Source organism: Zingiber officinale, chromosome 11B (assembly GCF_018446385.1).
Source record: "Zingiber officinale cultivar Zhangliang chromosome 11B, Zo_v1.1, whole genome shotgun sequence".
Taxonomy (NCBI): Eukaryota; Viridiplantae; Streptophyta; class Magnoliopsida; order Zingiberales; family Zingiberaceae; genus Zingiber; species Zingiber officinale.
Window position 1 is genome coordinate 37,961,048 of NC_056007.1, and position 14,712 is coordinate 37,975,759.

A 14,712-nucleotide genomic window follows, 5' to 3' on the forward strand; every position below is an offset into this window, starting at 1 on the left:
CAAAGCCTTGGTCAAAGGATCCGTAATGTTAGCATTGTTTGATTCTCTACATATCCTCATATTTCATATATCGATGATCCCTCGAATGAGATGGAATCATTGTACTATCCAATACCTAAGACCACCATTTATGTAAAATACATGCCCTAACTGCGATCTAGAATTGTCCTTGTCAATTTGGAAGCTTACATCACTGTAACCCTTTACAACAACAGTTGTAACCCTTTACAACAAGCTCTTCATTGCCTCCAAAGATCAAGAAATAATCTTGAGTCATTCTCAAGTACTTAAAAATATTCTTGACTGTTATCCAGTGACCTTCACCAAGATCTGACTGGTATCTGCTCGTCATGCTTAATGCATACGAGACAATTGGGCGAGTACAAAGCATGGCATACATGATCGACCCTATAGCAGATGCATAAGGGATCTGATCCATGCGGTCCCTTTCTACCTTAGAAGAAGGACATTGAGTCTTCGAAAGACTCACACCATGTGACATAGGCAGGAATCCCTTCTTGGAATTCTCCATGGCAAAACGTTTAAGTACCTTGTCAATGTACGTACTCTAGCTTAGACCAAGCAATCTTTTAGATCTATCTCTATAGATCTTAAGGCCTAAAATATAGGCTGCTTCACCTAAGTCTTTCATTGAAAAATAATTCCCAAGCCAAGTCTTCACTGACTGAAGAGTAGGGATATCATTTCCAATGAGAAGTATGTCATCTACATACAATATGAGAAAGATGACTGTACTCCCACTAACCACTACAACAAAAACCCTCATAGATATCGATTTTCCACCGGTGTCTATTACATTTTCAACCGATGTCTATGAAGGCGATGCAAAAGGTCTACCATTTTAGACATCGGGTTAAAACCGGTGTAGTATCACTTAACGACACCGATTTTCGAATCGGTTATTAATCGGTGTAGTATCACTCAACGACACCGTTTCATCAACGGTGTAAAATCGATGTAATGTTATATGGTAATAACACCAATTTTGGCAGCGGTATACGACCGATGTAATATTAGTTAATGACACCGATTTTACAGCGACGGAAAACCGATGTAATATCAATATTTTTTACCAACACAAATTTGATTTCCGAAATAGTGAAAAACTGACAATAACCAAGAAAATACACAAATATTCACAAATTACACAAATATTCTTCATTCAACAGTATCCATAAAATACACAAATATTCACAAATTACATAAATATTCTTCTTACAACAGTATTCATAAAATACACAAACATTCTTTTTACATCAAAAGCTAATAGATATCAGAATCAAGGTAGAACATTCTTTTAACAACACATAAAGGTAGAACATCGTGAGTCAAAAATCAAGCTGAGGCTACATTAAATTATGAGAATCAGAATCTGTTCAACTTGCTATACTGCTTCATTCTTCTTGCGCCTTTCATTTCCCTAATCTCACCACTTTTCACCTTCAAATGCCTAGTTTTCTGAGTTAAAACATCCACTGTTCTAATCTGTCAAACAAAAGTATCATTTGGTCTAACGGTCTAACTCAGATTTTAATGAATGACAAATCGGGTTAAGTTAGGTTTGTTGTGATCTAACACTCTGATCGAGTGTGCAGACGAAGTCCAGACAGGTCGGATGTCTGGCATGAAGTCCAAGCGGGTCGACGGGCTGACCGGACGCTTGGCGAGAAGTCCAGCTAGGTCGACGGGCTGACCGGATAGCTGGCGAGAAGTCCAAGTGGGTCGACGGGCTGACCGGACGCTTGGCGAGAAGTCCAGCTAGGTCGACGGGCTGACCGGATAGCTGGCAAGAAGTCCAGACGGGTCGAAGGGCTGACCGGACGTCTAGCAGGTGAGTAAAGATAAGTCACTGGAAGGGAGTGACTGTGAGGACGCATTCCCGGGAAGGGAACATTAGGCGTCGATCCAGCTTAGATCCATTTTGGATCTCTAAGTCGAGATCGTGACTAGATTCCAGTCTCGGAAAGACGGAATCTAAGTCATACTTTTTATATTAAACCTATAAACTGTGCTAACACTTTGTTTTGCAGGATATACCTTATCTATTTGCCTCGGACTAACCTTGTCTTGCAGGAAAGCTGTCTTCTGGAGAAAGGTGGTCCGGGCGCTCGGAGGTCCGGGCGTCCGGAAGGGATCTGGGCGCCCGGGAGCTAAATCTTATCCAGATTGCGCGTCGCCACGTGGAGCTCGTTGGTTGGACCTGCCACGTCTCACCAGGGTGCCCGGAAGGGATCCGGGGTGCCCCGAGCCGCATATAAAAGGAGGGTCAGAGGGGAGCTTCAAAACAACAACTGAAAAAAAAGTCTACTACTGCTTGCTCTGCTGCTCTGCACTCCTGCGACGCTGACAATGCTCCGACAACACGCTCCTTTCCTTTTTTGTTAAATTCTTGTCGGTATTTGCTTTAGTTCCATTAGCTTTCCTGTACTTTAATTTGTAACAATTTTCGAACTGCTAGTGATTGCCCACCGAAAGCACCCTTGTGTGCGGGCCTTGGAGTAGGAGTCGACACAATCTCCGAACCAAGTAAAACCAGCTTGTGTTAGCATTGTCTGTTTATTTCCGCTGCACGTAACTCTTTTTGAACGATTTTGTTTATCGATATTCACCCCCCCTCTATCGAACGCTTACGATCCAACAAGTGGTTTTAAAGGGGGGTCTTTTTAAAGACAAATTAGATATCGTTCGTTCTTAAAATAATATGTATTCAGACAAAGGTACCGCTTACGCCTTTCGTTTTTTCCCTCCAAAAAATGATTTTGAAAAATACATCGTCATTTTTTCACCACTATTTAGTATTGACAAAATATTACATCTTCAAAAATTTGAGATAATATTTTTTATTAATATTTTAATAATATTTTATTACTTTTTCTGAAAATAGTGAAATATTATTTTTTTCAGCACTGCTAATCCAAGACCAAGTCTTGGGATTTTTTATTTATTTCTCTGTGTGCAATAATAATGACTCTTCTAGAAGGACGGAACCCTCACGAACCACCACCATACGATCAAGATTTCAACTACTGGAAGCGATTAATGGAATGCTTCTTAGGAAGCTTAAATTTTGATTATGTGCTAATATTGAGGAAACCTTCTTAAGACTCGGAACTGAACAAAAATGTAAGTAAAATTATTTTTAATGTTTTGCCTAACAATATTTTATGCAGATTAGAAAAATACAAGAATGCATATGAGCTGTGGACCCAATTGATCAAGCTTCATGAGATACCGATGGAGCTAGAAGATCAAGTTAAAGTTGAATCCGTACTCAAGTCAGATCCAACGGAGAAGCCTGCTGAATTAGGGGTTGCGCTTAAGGTTAGTAATATTTACCAAAACACCCTTGCTAGTAGCAATTTAAAATAGGTGCATGTTAATTTGAATATGTCTGAAAGTATATGTGAAAATAGTGTATATGACAATACTTGCAAAAATACCTTTAGGATATTTTCTGATAAAACAAATATAATTAATTCAGAAAATATAGAAAATACCCCTAAGATATTTTCTGATAAAACAAATATAATTAATTTAGAAAATAAAGAAAATCTGAAAATAATTAATAAATCTAAAAATTCGAATTTAAACCTAAACAAATTTGAAAATTCAAATAAAAAGGATGACAAGGTCAATATTGATCTAGATAAAATTAATAAATTATTTAATCTAGACAATATTAATCTAGAGAGTCTTATCCAAACTCGAGATAATCTAATTAACAAAAAATTAAATATTAAAGATAAAACTTATCTAATAAATTCCACTAATTATATCAACTTAAAAGATAAAGAATATATAAGGATAAACCCAAACACTCTGATAAAAATGAAAATAAATTTAACAAATTAAAAATTAAAAATTAAAGATAACATATTAAACAAAGATAATTTGGAAAATTTAAAATTAACAGCTAATAAAAGATTAAAAGATAAACTTTTAAAGAAATATAATCTAATTAATTCAAATTTAAAAATAAATAAAAACTTAAACTTTAAAAATAAGCTATTAAAGAAAGATAATTAAATTAACCCAATAAAATTGAAATTGAAAGAAAATTTAAATACTAAATATACTCTTTTAAAGAAAGATAATTTGACCAATTTAATTAATTCAAAACTAAAAACTTAAATTTAAATTACAAATTAAACATTAAAACTTAACTAAAATCAACCCTAATTATACAAGAAATCTTAAAATAAAAAGTCAATAATTCAGGGTGAGGCTCCAAAATAGCTGGCACTTCCAAAACTAACCTACCCGACATGGTAACTCAAACCAACCTACCCGGTAGGGTAACAAGGACTAAGTAAAAAGGGACCAAGTTTAACTTGACCCACGGTACTGGTGAAGTTTTGGATGATAGTACGTTAGGGAAGCATAGTCTATGCATGTCTAGGAAGATATGGCTTCGACCTGGTGCATTTGCCTAAGTGGAACTAGCCGAAGCTACCCCTTACGGATCCTAACCAGTTAGACCAAGGTTTTGTATTAAGTTCAGTGGATAGGACTATTTGGAAAACCTCGAAGGCATGGTTACTCTAATGATGTCCAGGTGACTCACCATAGCCCAGAAGTTTATTGAGAGAACGCCTATTTGTTGAACCCAAAACTAAACCTGAATCTAACACAAGTTAAAAACAAATCCTAAAATTGAACCTAATTCATCTCACAAAATTATAGGAATCTCTGATTGAAAATAGAGATTGGGTGAGATGACTAAGGATTTAAATTAAAATTAAAATAAAATTAAATTAAATTAAAATTAAAATTAAAATTAAATTCAATTAAATTAAATTTAAATTTAAATTAAATTTAAAATTAAAATTAAACTTAATTTTCTTTAAACAAAAAAAAATATTTTAAAAATTAGTCTTAAAAATTATTTTAAAAATTAAACTTAAATTTTTTAACTTAAAAAATATTTTAACTTAATAAATTATTTTAAAAATTATTTTAACATAAAAATTATTTTAACAATTCTTTAAAAAATTATTTGAAAAATTATTTAAAAATCATTTTAAAAATTCCTTAAAAATTATTTTAAAATTTATTCAAAAACTATTTAAAAAATTATTTAAAAACTATTTTAAAAATTCTTTAAAACCTATTTTAAAAATTCTTTAAAAATTATTTTAAAAATTCTTTAAAAACTATTTTAAAAATTATTTAAAAACTATTTTAAAAATTCTTTAAAACCTATTTTAAAATTTCTTTAAAAATTATTTTAAAAATTCTTTAAAAACTATTTAAAAAATTCTTTAAAACCAATTTTAAAAATTCTTTAAAAACTATTTTAAAAGTTATTTAAAATATATTTTAAAAAAATTTTAAAAATCATTTTAAAAATTCTTTAAAAAAATTATTTTAAAAATTCTTTAAAAATTATTTTAAAAATTCTTTAAAAAACATTTTCAAAATTCTTTAAAAATCATTTTAAAAACTCTTTTAAAAAACTTTTGAAAAATCATTTTAAAAAGACTTTTAAAAAATTATTTTAAAACTTTTAAAAATCATTTTAAAAACTCTTTTAAAAATCATTTTAAAAACTCTTTTACAAATCATTTAAAAAAAAACTTTTAAAAATTATTTAAAAATTATTTTTACAAATTAAAGGACTAAAATTCACTCTAAAACTAAGACACTTAAGTTAATTATAACTTTAAAACTTAAAATTAAAACTTAAATTAACTTAAAATAAAATTTGAAGCTTAAATTAAAAATGAAATTTAAAACTGAAATTTTAACAAATAATTAAAAATTAAATAATTAAAGTAAAAATTTCAAACATTAACAGTAGTCAATTGTACTTTAAATTTTATATATATATATATATATATATATATATATATATATATATATATATATATATATATATATATATATATATAAATAAATATATATAAACTAATTAAACCTTACTTAACTATGTTTAATAACTTTAACTTCATGCTAACTTCAAACTAAATTAATCCTACTTAAAAGGAAGTAAATAAAAAATAATAATAATTATAACTAACACCTTCATTGATCAACTCAATCAATTAATACGAAATTTAAATTATTTTACTAAGTATTAAATTATTAAATCAAGTAAAAAAAACTAATCAATAAATTATTGATAATGGTTAACTATTATTGAATTAATAAAACTTTATCTTATTTAACCTTAAACTAAAGTTAAGCACCTGAATTTAAAATTAATTATTGATTTATCAAACTCAAAGAAACAGTTATACCAAGGATACAGAGATAATCATGTGTTACTAAATCCTCTAGAACACTTAGGTAGAAAAATATGTTAGGGCTTTAAAATTTAACACACTCAAACTTTAACATTATATTAATGGGGATAATAAAATAAGGAAGATTAATAAATTAAGGGAGAGTAATAAATTAAAGGAGTATCAAATTCAGGGGGAGGTTTATTTTTTTAATCTCCAAAGTGTCATTTTTTCTCTTTAAAATCTCTTTAGAAAATTCTACCTCAATTTATTTTAAAAAAAAAAATTACTTTGAAAATCTTATATTAAATATTCTTAGCAAATATTTTCAAAAGCTTTATTTTAAATGTCAAGTTTAGGGGAGGATTAAATCATCACTTAACACCAAAATTATTCTCTCCACCTTAAACATAATTTCTTTCTAATATTTTTTTCAGTATTCAAATTGGTCTTTGGTTTCAAATTTAAAATTTTTACAAACTTAATAAGTCTTGAAAAGAAAAGTTCTTCAAACTTAGTTTTTGAAATCTTATTTTTTCAAATATTTTCTTAAAACTAGCTTTTATTAAATTTTTCAATTAGATTTTATAAAATCTGATTTTTTTTCAAACTTAGTTTCAATCAGTTTTGAAAAGTAAATATCTTTTAAACTTAGCCTTAAAATTTTGATTGTCAAAACTTAGGTTTGAAAAATACTTCAAAATTGAAACATATTTTGAAAATTCACCTTGATCCTAAAATTTGAAACTTATACTTATATTAGAAAATTAGCTTTTCAAATTTCTGATTTGAAAATCCTCTATGAATTTGCAAAGTCATTTTTGAAAATTAACTTTTGCAAAAAAAATCTTTAAATGCTTTATATTTAGTCACTCTTTCAAAACATAGCTATTTTCCAAAAGACTGTTTTACATGCTTTAGCTACCTTAAAAACGTAGTCTTAAAAATTAAGTTAATGTTTTAAACAAATCTTCGAAAGTTCAAACTCCTCCAAGTTAACTAGACATCGTTTCCTACATTTTTTTATGTGCTCTGTATTTTTAAATTATATCCTTGTTTGATGAATGCCAAAGGAGGAGGGATAGGTGGTTAAGTTAGAAAAATAAAATCAAATTAAAAACTAACTTAAACCTCATGCTAGAACAAAATGTTTAACTTTTTTACTCGCATATTTTTACTAACTTAACCAGGTTGTCATTCCATCAAAAAGGGAGAGATTGTTGGTGCGGTTAGCACTAACGGTCTAACTCAGGTTTTGATAAATGATAAATCGGGTTAAGTTAGGTCTGTCGTGATCTAACACTCTGACCAAGTGTGCAGACGAAGTCCAGACAAGTCGGATGTCTGGCACGAAGTCCAAGTGGGTCGACGGGTTGACCAGACGCTTGGCGAGGAGTCCAGGTAGGTCGACCGGTTGACCAGATAGCTGGCGAGAAGTCCAAGCGGGTCGACGGGCTGACCGGACGCTTGGCGAGAAGTCCAGCTAGGTCGACGGGCTAACCGGATAGCTGGCGAGAAGTCTAGACGAGTCGAAGGGCTGACCGGACGTCTGGCAGGTGAGTAAAGGTAAGTCACTGGAAGGGAGTGACTGTGAGGACGTGTTCCCGGGAAGGGAACATTAGGCATCGATCCGTCTTAGATACATTTCGGATCTCTAAGTCGAGATCGTGACTAGATTCAGGTCTCTGAAAGACGGAATCTAAGTCATACTTTTTATATTAAACCATAAACTGTGCTAACACTTTGTTTTGTAGGATATATCTTATCTATTTGCCTCGGACTAACCTTGTCTTGCAGGAAAGCTTTCTTCTGAAGAAAGGTGGTCCGGGCGCCCGGAGGTCCGGGCGCCCGGAGGTCCGGGCGCCCGGAAGGGATCCGGGCGCACGTCTCCACGTGGAGCTCGTTGGTTGGACCTGTCACGTCTCACCAGGGCACCCGGAAGGGATCCGGGGCGCCCCGAGCCTCATATAAAAGGAGGGTCAGAGGGGAGCTTCAAAACAACAACTGAAAGAAAGTCTACTACTGCTTGCTCTGCTGCTCTGCGCTCCTGCGACGCTGACAAAGCTCCGACAACACGCTCCTTTCCTTTTTTGTTAAATTCTTGTCGGTATTTGCTTTAGTTCCATTAGCATTCCTGTACTTTAATTTGTAACAATTTTCGAATTGCTAGTGATTGCCCACCGAAAGCACCCTTGTGTGCGGGCCTTGGAGTAGGAGTCGACACAGGCTCCGAACCAAGTAAAACCAGCTTGTGTTAGCATTGTCCTTTTATTTCCGCTGTGCGTAACTCTTTTCGAACGATTTTGTTTATCGATATTCACCCCCCCCTCTATCGAACGCTTACGATCCAACATACTTAACTACAGCAAAGAACAAAAATAGAAGAATAATACATGCAGTTAATAATGCATTGCTGATGTAGTTTCTGTCAATACAACTCAAGGAGAAGACTGAATTTGACTTACCAAGAAGTTCAAGATACAACCTGTGTCAAAACTTAAGAAAAATCTGTGTCAAAATTTGAGAAAGAGAATTTCACCTTGAACAATCAAATTGAGTTGAAATCAATGTTGAGCAAGTTCACGTTAGGAGACTACCTCAAGAATACATTCAAACTTTATAAATACTAAAATTCTATAACCATCTTCCAGTATTGACCCAATTACCACTTTAAATTAATTATATTAGCTAACATGCATTGTCAATTAAAATATCAAGACCAAGATTTTAGGTGGCTCTGGCTATCTAAAACAACACCCTTGAACAAGTTTAAGTAAGCATATGACTATTCCTACTGCCAGTGTGTATATATTTATGTATGAGCACTGATGAGCTTACATTGCACTAGACATGCAATTTTGAGATACAAGATCATGCACTGTAGCCATGGATAAAGGGACTCCACTTAGCTGAGTTGTAGCTTCCACAAACATTACCACAAGCTTCTTCCATCGCATCCTTCGAGACACCCTCGTTACATATGTTTGCGAAAGCTCGCATATACTTCATGCCATATTGAGTGAGCGATCAACAATGCAACTCGAATGCTTGGACCTAATGTTTTTTGTTAACACATGGTCATGTTTAATAAAATAGATTGCGAAGATGAATACGCTAGAGCACAATATTTACCACTGTTTTCAAGCAAACCCAATCATCAACCAGAGCCTGACCAGATGGCCTCACGGTTTTGAGGACTGAAGGTGCAACATCTGATCCAAAAATTAGATTGCCGATGAGTTCGATGCTATTGTCAAGGTGTGCTCTGTGCATCATCATCTCAGTGAGAATTTCCTTCTTTTTGTTTGACCCTTCCTCTAATCTTTCATACTGAAAGCAAACACTAGGTTGTTAAGATATAAGAACAATGCAAGGGGTTAAAAAGGTGCTCCAAAACAAAATCTGCAGTGTTGAAAGATGGAAACTGCATGAAAAGATCGACAAATGGGTCTAAATCAGTTGAAAGACAATACTGATAGTTAAAACCAATTGAAACTGCCATGTTTCCTACTTACATATGAAATCCGTGTATATAGTTTTTCTCTCCACTGCTCCAAGTTCACAGGTTAAATATAACATTATCGATCAATATGCTAGAAATCAAGGTCACTCACACATCCCTTGGTACTAGGCCCTTAGAATGGTACCAAAGATACAATGTTCTTATTAAATCATTCAGTCTCCAAGTTAAATCATTGCCACGAATGGAAATAGCATAAAAATAATAAGGGAAAACGAAGTGTTCTTCACTCACCATGTGCCATAAGAATAGGAGGTCAGCATCTCTCTGATTGATGACTCCCATATGCTTGCTGAGGCGAAGTGCATTCTCAGTTAAATTGGCATTGGCAGGGTCAAAGCCCTGGTAAAGGTACAACTTCTCAGGTTTTACATTCTTATCATCATACTCCATCACATGAGACCCTGCACTGTATGTGTTCTGGTTTGATGTCCTCATCTTCACCTGAACACATTATCAAAGAAACCCTTCAAAAAAACAAGAAGAGGACTATAATAGAGATTAACAGGAACTTACTGACTCGTACTGTTTCCCAACCGTTTCCTCCTTTAGATTGTGATTCTCACTGCCATAAATATAATTAGAAGGTTAGCAATGCCATCATATTGAAAAGGCTCCTATGTTTGGAGGATTTCTACCCTTAAAAACAGGAATACCATTACAAATGGAAGTTCTGGCTCCTTTTTATCTTTTAAATGAGTTAGCACACCAGGCTGTGTGTCAAAATTAAGAACCAAGATGACTTTTGCAGCAGTAAAATTTACATTCTGTTATTGTGACAACAGTAACCACACGCTAATTTCTTGACAAAGTTTTTCAAGAAAGACCAAGTTATGGCTTTGAGAAGAGTAAAAGGTAAAAAGCATTTAATGTCCGAAGCAAAATTTTCTTGGGGAAATTTTAAACAAATAAAGCTATGTCATTAGCAAGACTTAAAAGTGTAGCTATTCTGTAATGCACTAACATCTTGTAATTAAAACTAAGTTACTAATCAGAAAATTCAACAATTGAACTTGGATTCGATGCTCTAATCCAATTTGTTGTACTTCAGTGCCTCTTTGTTGTTTCATCTCAAAAGAAACAAAATCACTGAAGAAGGAAATACATTTAAAAAAAAAATTCCTTAGCGGAACCAAACAATCTAATGTCAGCCCATTAACATGAAAAAAAATAAATCAAATGTAATAAAATGTTTAGACCTTTTGAACTTGACAACAGATATGACTTGTTTAGGTATAAAACTCAAACCTATCTTCCATCCATGCAACGCTGTACAAGTCACCAAGGCAAGTCATATATTCCGGTGGTGGTGGAGGATCCATCCCAGGACAGTAGGTTCCCCAGCTGCTTTCAACAGCATTGGATGCTGTTGTCACATATACATTAGGGTCTTCTGGCATTAAACCTTCAAAGATACTGCCACTCTCACATGCTTCCACATAAATAATCTGTTCAAACGAACACCAACAAAGATCAACAATTAACTTGGTTATAATACACATTTTGTAATCAAAAGTTACCCATCAGCTACACTCACACAATTATAGAATTTACTACTACCTTATTTCAATGCAAGTCATGAGAATCGTCAGATAAGGCACATAAACGTAAAAAATAATCAACAAGTCACAAGCAGCCACTGTAAAGTGTCCAAGTACCAAGTGTATGTTAAATATGTAAAAGGGAGACAAAAAAGAAAATCATTATAATTACTCAAAAAGCAAACCTATTTCACCAGGTGGATCGGATACATTCCTTACCTCATGGCTACATGCCATTATTTTACCTAAAATTAAATTTATCAAGGTTGTGCAAATCATACCTAGAATCTTGTTAACCAATATGCGAGCTTTTTCTGCATGTTTGAGATTTAAATGTGCACCTCTACTTGAGTTATATCTGTTGTCATCCTGAATGAAAATTATGTACGATAGAGATTAAATTCTATTAATTTCAAGCATTTTTCCAAGGGAATGAATAGTGCATGACAAACTTACATACTCCATGGACAAATTGAAGTTCACCGACTAGAGTGTATAATGAAATGCATAAGCGGTATATGTAAAATTTACAACTCATGTTGATTGCAATTGCTTTCTTACACAAATTCTTGTAAAAAAGGGCAGTATGGTTCTTTCTTTCACATGACTTGCTCAAAGTTGGGGAACAAAAATATTCTGAAATGGAAAAAAATGGTTCAATATATAACCAATAACAAAATTCCCCATCATAGACATACTTGCATAAAATAAAGGGTTAATTAATAAATCTATTACAACCTATGGAATTCCATATCTATGAAAACATTAAAAAGAGTTAATTAATAAATGATTTGTGAAGTTGGCAAGGAAGGTAAAGTCACCATTGAGGTAATACGCCGGCAGGGGGTCAAGCTAGATGTTGTTGAGGCTGGCACCAGCAAAGTCGAGGGAGGGTTTCAGCAGCTGTGGGGCTAGGGATTCATGGGTAAGTAAGGTTTTTCCATTTTCCACTAATTTAACGTTGCAAGTTTATCCTCAGTTGACAAGCAATCTAGTTAAAGAGGCTGATCTACATTTTCTACATCATCGACTTAACAGTTGTGGTATATGTTGAGATAAATTTGATTTTTTTTTAAAAAAGCATTATGAAAGATAAGAAAAATCCCTATAAAAGTTTTGATAGATCTATAATAACACTAATGAAAAGAAAAACACTTCGTAAGAAACAAGATCTATGGAAGAGATTCTCTTTGACCAATTTCAGGACTATATTTCAATATTTCCCTGAATTATACTATGACAAAAAGAACATTGAAAAAACTACTAGGGTTATCTATTTCTCTCTTCTTCTTTTTTTGTTTTGTTAGCAAGATTTAGTTCAAAGTTAGACCGACGGAGTCTGTAATTCTCATACTACTAAAGACATCGTTCCACTTGTTCACAAGAACATTGAATCAATGAAGTCCAACTGGATTCTTTTTAGTTTCTCTATCAAGCAAGGATAAAATAAGCCCTTTTAAATTCTCCCTGCAACCTTTGCTACTTGGAAAGTTTCTCTGACTCATGGACTAAAGTAAATCGATTGTAAACGCAGAAACTACACAGTGGCATTACCTCGAACGCTAAACGGACAACCTTCTTGGCGTGCTGAAACAGAGAGAGATTCCCTCTGCAAGAGTGTATGTGTTGGAACTGGTCAATGCCGAGCTTGCGAGTGACCTAGCCGAACTGGATGTAGATGAAATCAGAGTAGGGGAGGTCGACCTTGATGTAGCTGACGCCGTACCAAATGAGATAGCTCCAGATCTGGACACCCTCAAGGTTGGAGACGGAGTCGTAGCCGAGGAAGCCAGACACGCGCGAGGCGTAGTAGACGACGTACTCGAAGTCGACGTAGCACTCTCCGTAGAGATCGATGACGAAGTAGCCGTTGGAAGCGACGGAGAAAGACTTGACGGTGTCGGGAAGGATACCGGGAGGGAGGTTGTACTCCTGGAGGATGTCGTAGACAGTGGAGCTGTTGGACGGCGAGGCCGACGATTGGGCAGTCACCGCCGCGGAGAGGGAGGAAGGGAAGAAGAGAGAAAGGAGGAGGAGGATGGAGGAGGACATGGCGATCAGGAAGGAGAAATCCGACGGATTTGGGAAGGCAAGAAGGAGAGCTAAGTCTTTGACTGCGGAATATAAAAACAAGTGTTGTGGAAAAAAAACATACCAAAATGCAAAGAAGGCTTCCTCTTCTCACCCAAAGGGAGGAGTTGGAGGAGATGCGGTGTGATTGGACGGAGAAGCAAGGGCATCGTGTCTTGATCCTGATCGGGAGAGGAAGGGGCGTCGATCTAGGAAGGGGAAGAGGGAGATGAGGTTGAGAGAGATGGTCGGAGGTTTAGGTTTAGGTTTAGGTTTAGGCTGAGAGAGATGGTCGGATGAAGGGGCGTGATATAGGTTTAGGTTTGGAGGGAACTTCATAGTGTTGCAAATTTTGGCAAGTGGGAAAATTAAAATATTTTATTTTGATTTATTAACACTGGATTTTAAAAACCGCTATTAAAATCGATGTCTATTAATGAAAAAAAGGCGCTCATAGACATCGCCTAAAAACCGATGTTTATGAGCGAAAATCTGCGCTCATAGACACCGGTTTTTGGAAAAACCGGTGTAAAATACTCAAAGACATCGGTTTTTGCTTAAAACCGTTGTTGTTCCACCGATGTCTATGAGGGTTTTTGTTGTAGTGAACCTTCTTGTAGACACAAGGTTCATCTTCATTCTTAATGAAACCAAACATTTTGTTCGCATCATCGAATCGAAGATTCCAGCTTCTAGAAGCTTGCTTCAATCCATAAATGGATCTTTGCAACTTACAAACCTTTCTAGCATGCTCTGGATCTACAAAACCCTCAGGTTGTGTCATGTACACATCCTTGAGTAGATTTCCATTAAAAAATATAGTTTTGACATCCATATGCCAAATTTCATAATCATAGTAAGCAGCAACAGCAAGCATGATCCGAAGAACTTGAGCATCACAACTGGTGAAAAGGTTTCATCATAGTCTATACCATGAATCTGCTAGAATCCTTTAGCTACCAATCTACCTTTATAGGTATGCATATTTCCATGCATGTCAGTCTTCACCTTGAAGACCCACTTACACCCAATGTGTTTGATCCCTTTAGGTGGATCAACGAAAGTCCATACTTGGTAAGTGTAAATGGATTCCATTTCGAATCTCATGGCCTCTAGTCATTTCTCAGAATCTGGGCCCTGTACAGCTTCCTGATAAGATGTAGGCTCGTTAAGACCAATAAGCTCTACATCATCGTGGTCAGACAAGAGAAAAGAATATATTTCAGGTTGACGACGAATCCTATCAGATCTGCGTAGAGCATGTGCTACTTGAACAGGTTGTTGTTCCACAACCTCTTGTGGTGCAACAAACTCCTGATCCACAACATCTTGTGGT

At 34.5% G+C, this 14,712-nt stretch overlaps 1 pseudogene; it reads right to left on the minus strand.

Annotated features, from left to right (window-relative positions):
- Nucleotides 1–9,103: 9,103 nt before the first annotated feature.
- Nucleotides 9,104–13,956, minus strand: LOC122034783 (annotated as a pseudogene).
- Nucleotides 13,957–14,712: the final 756 nt, after the last annotated feature.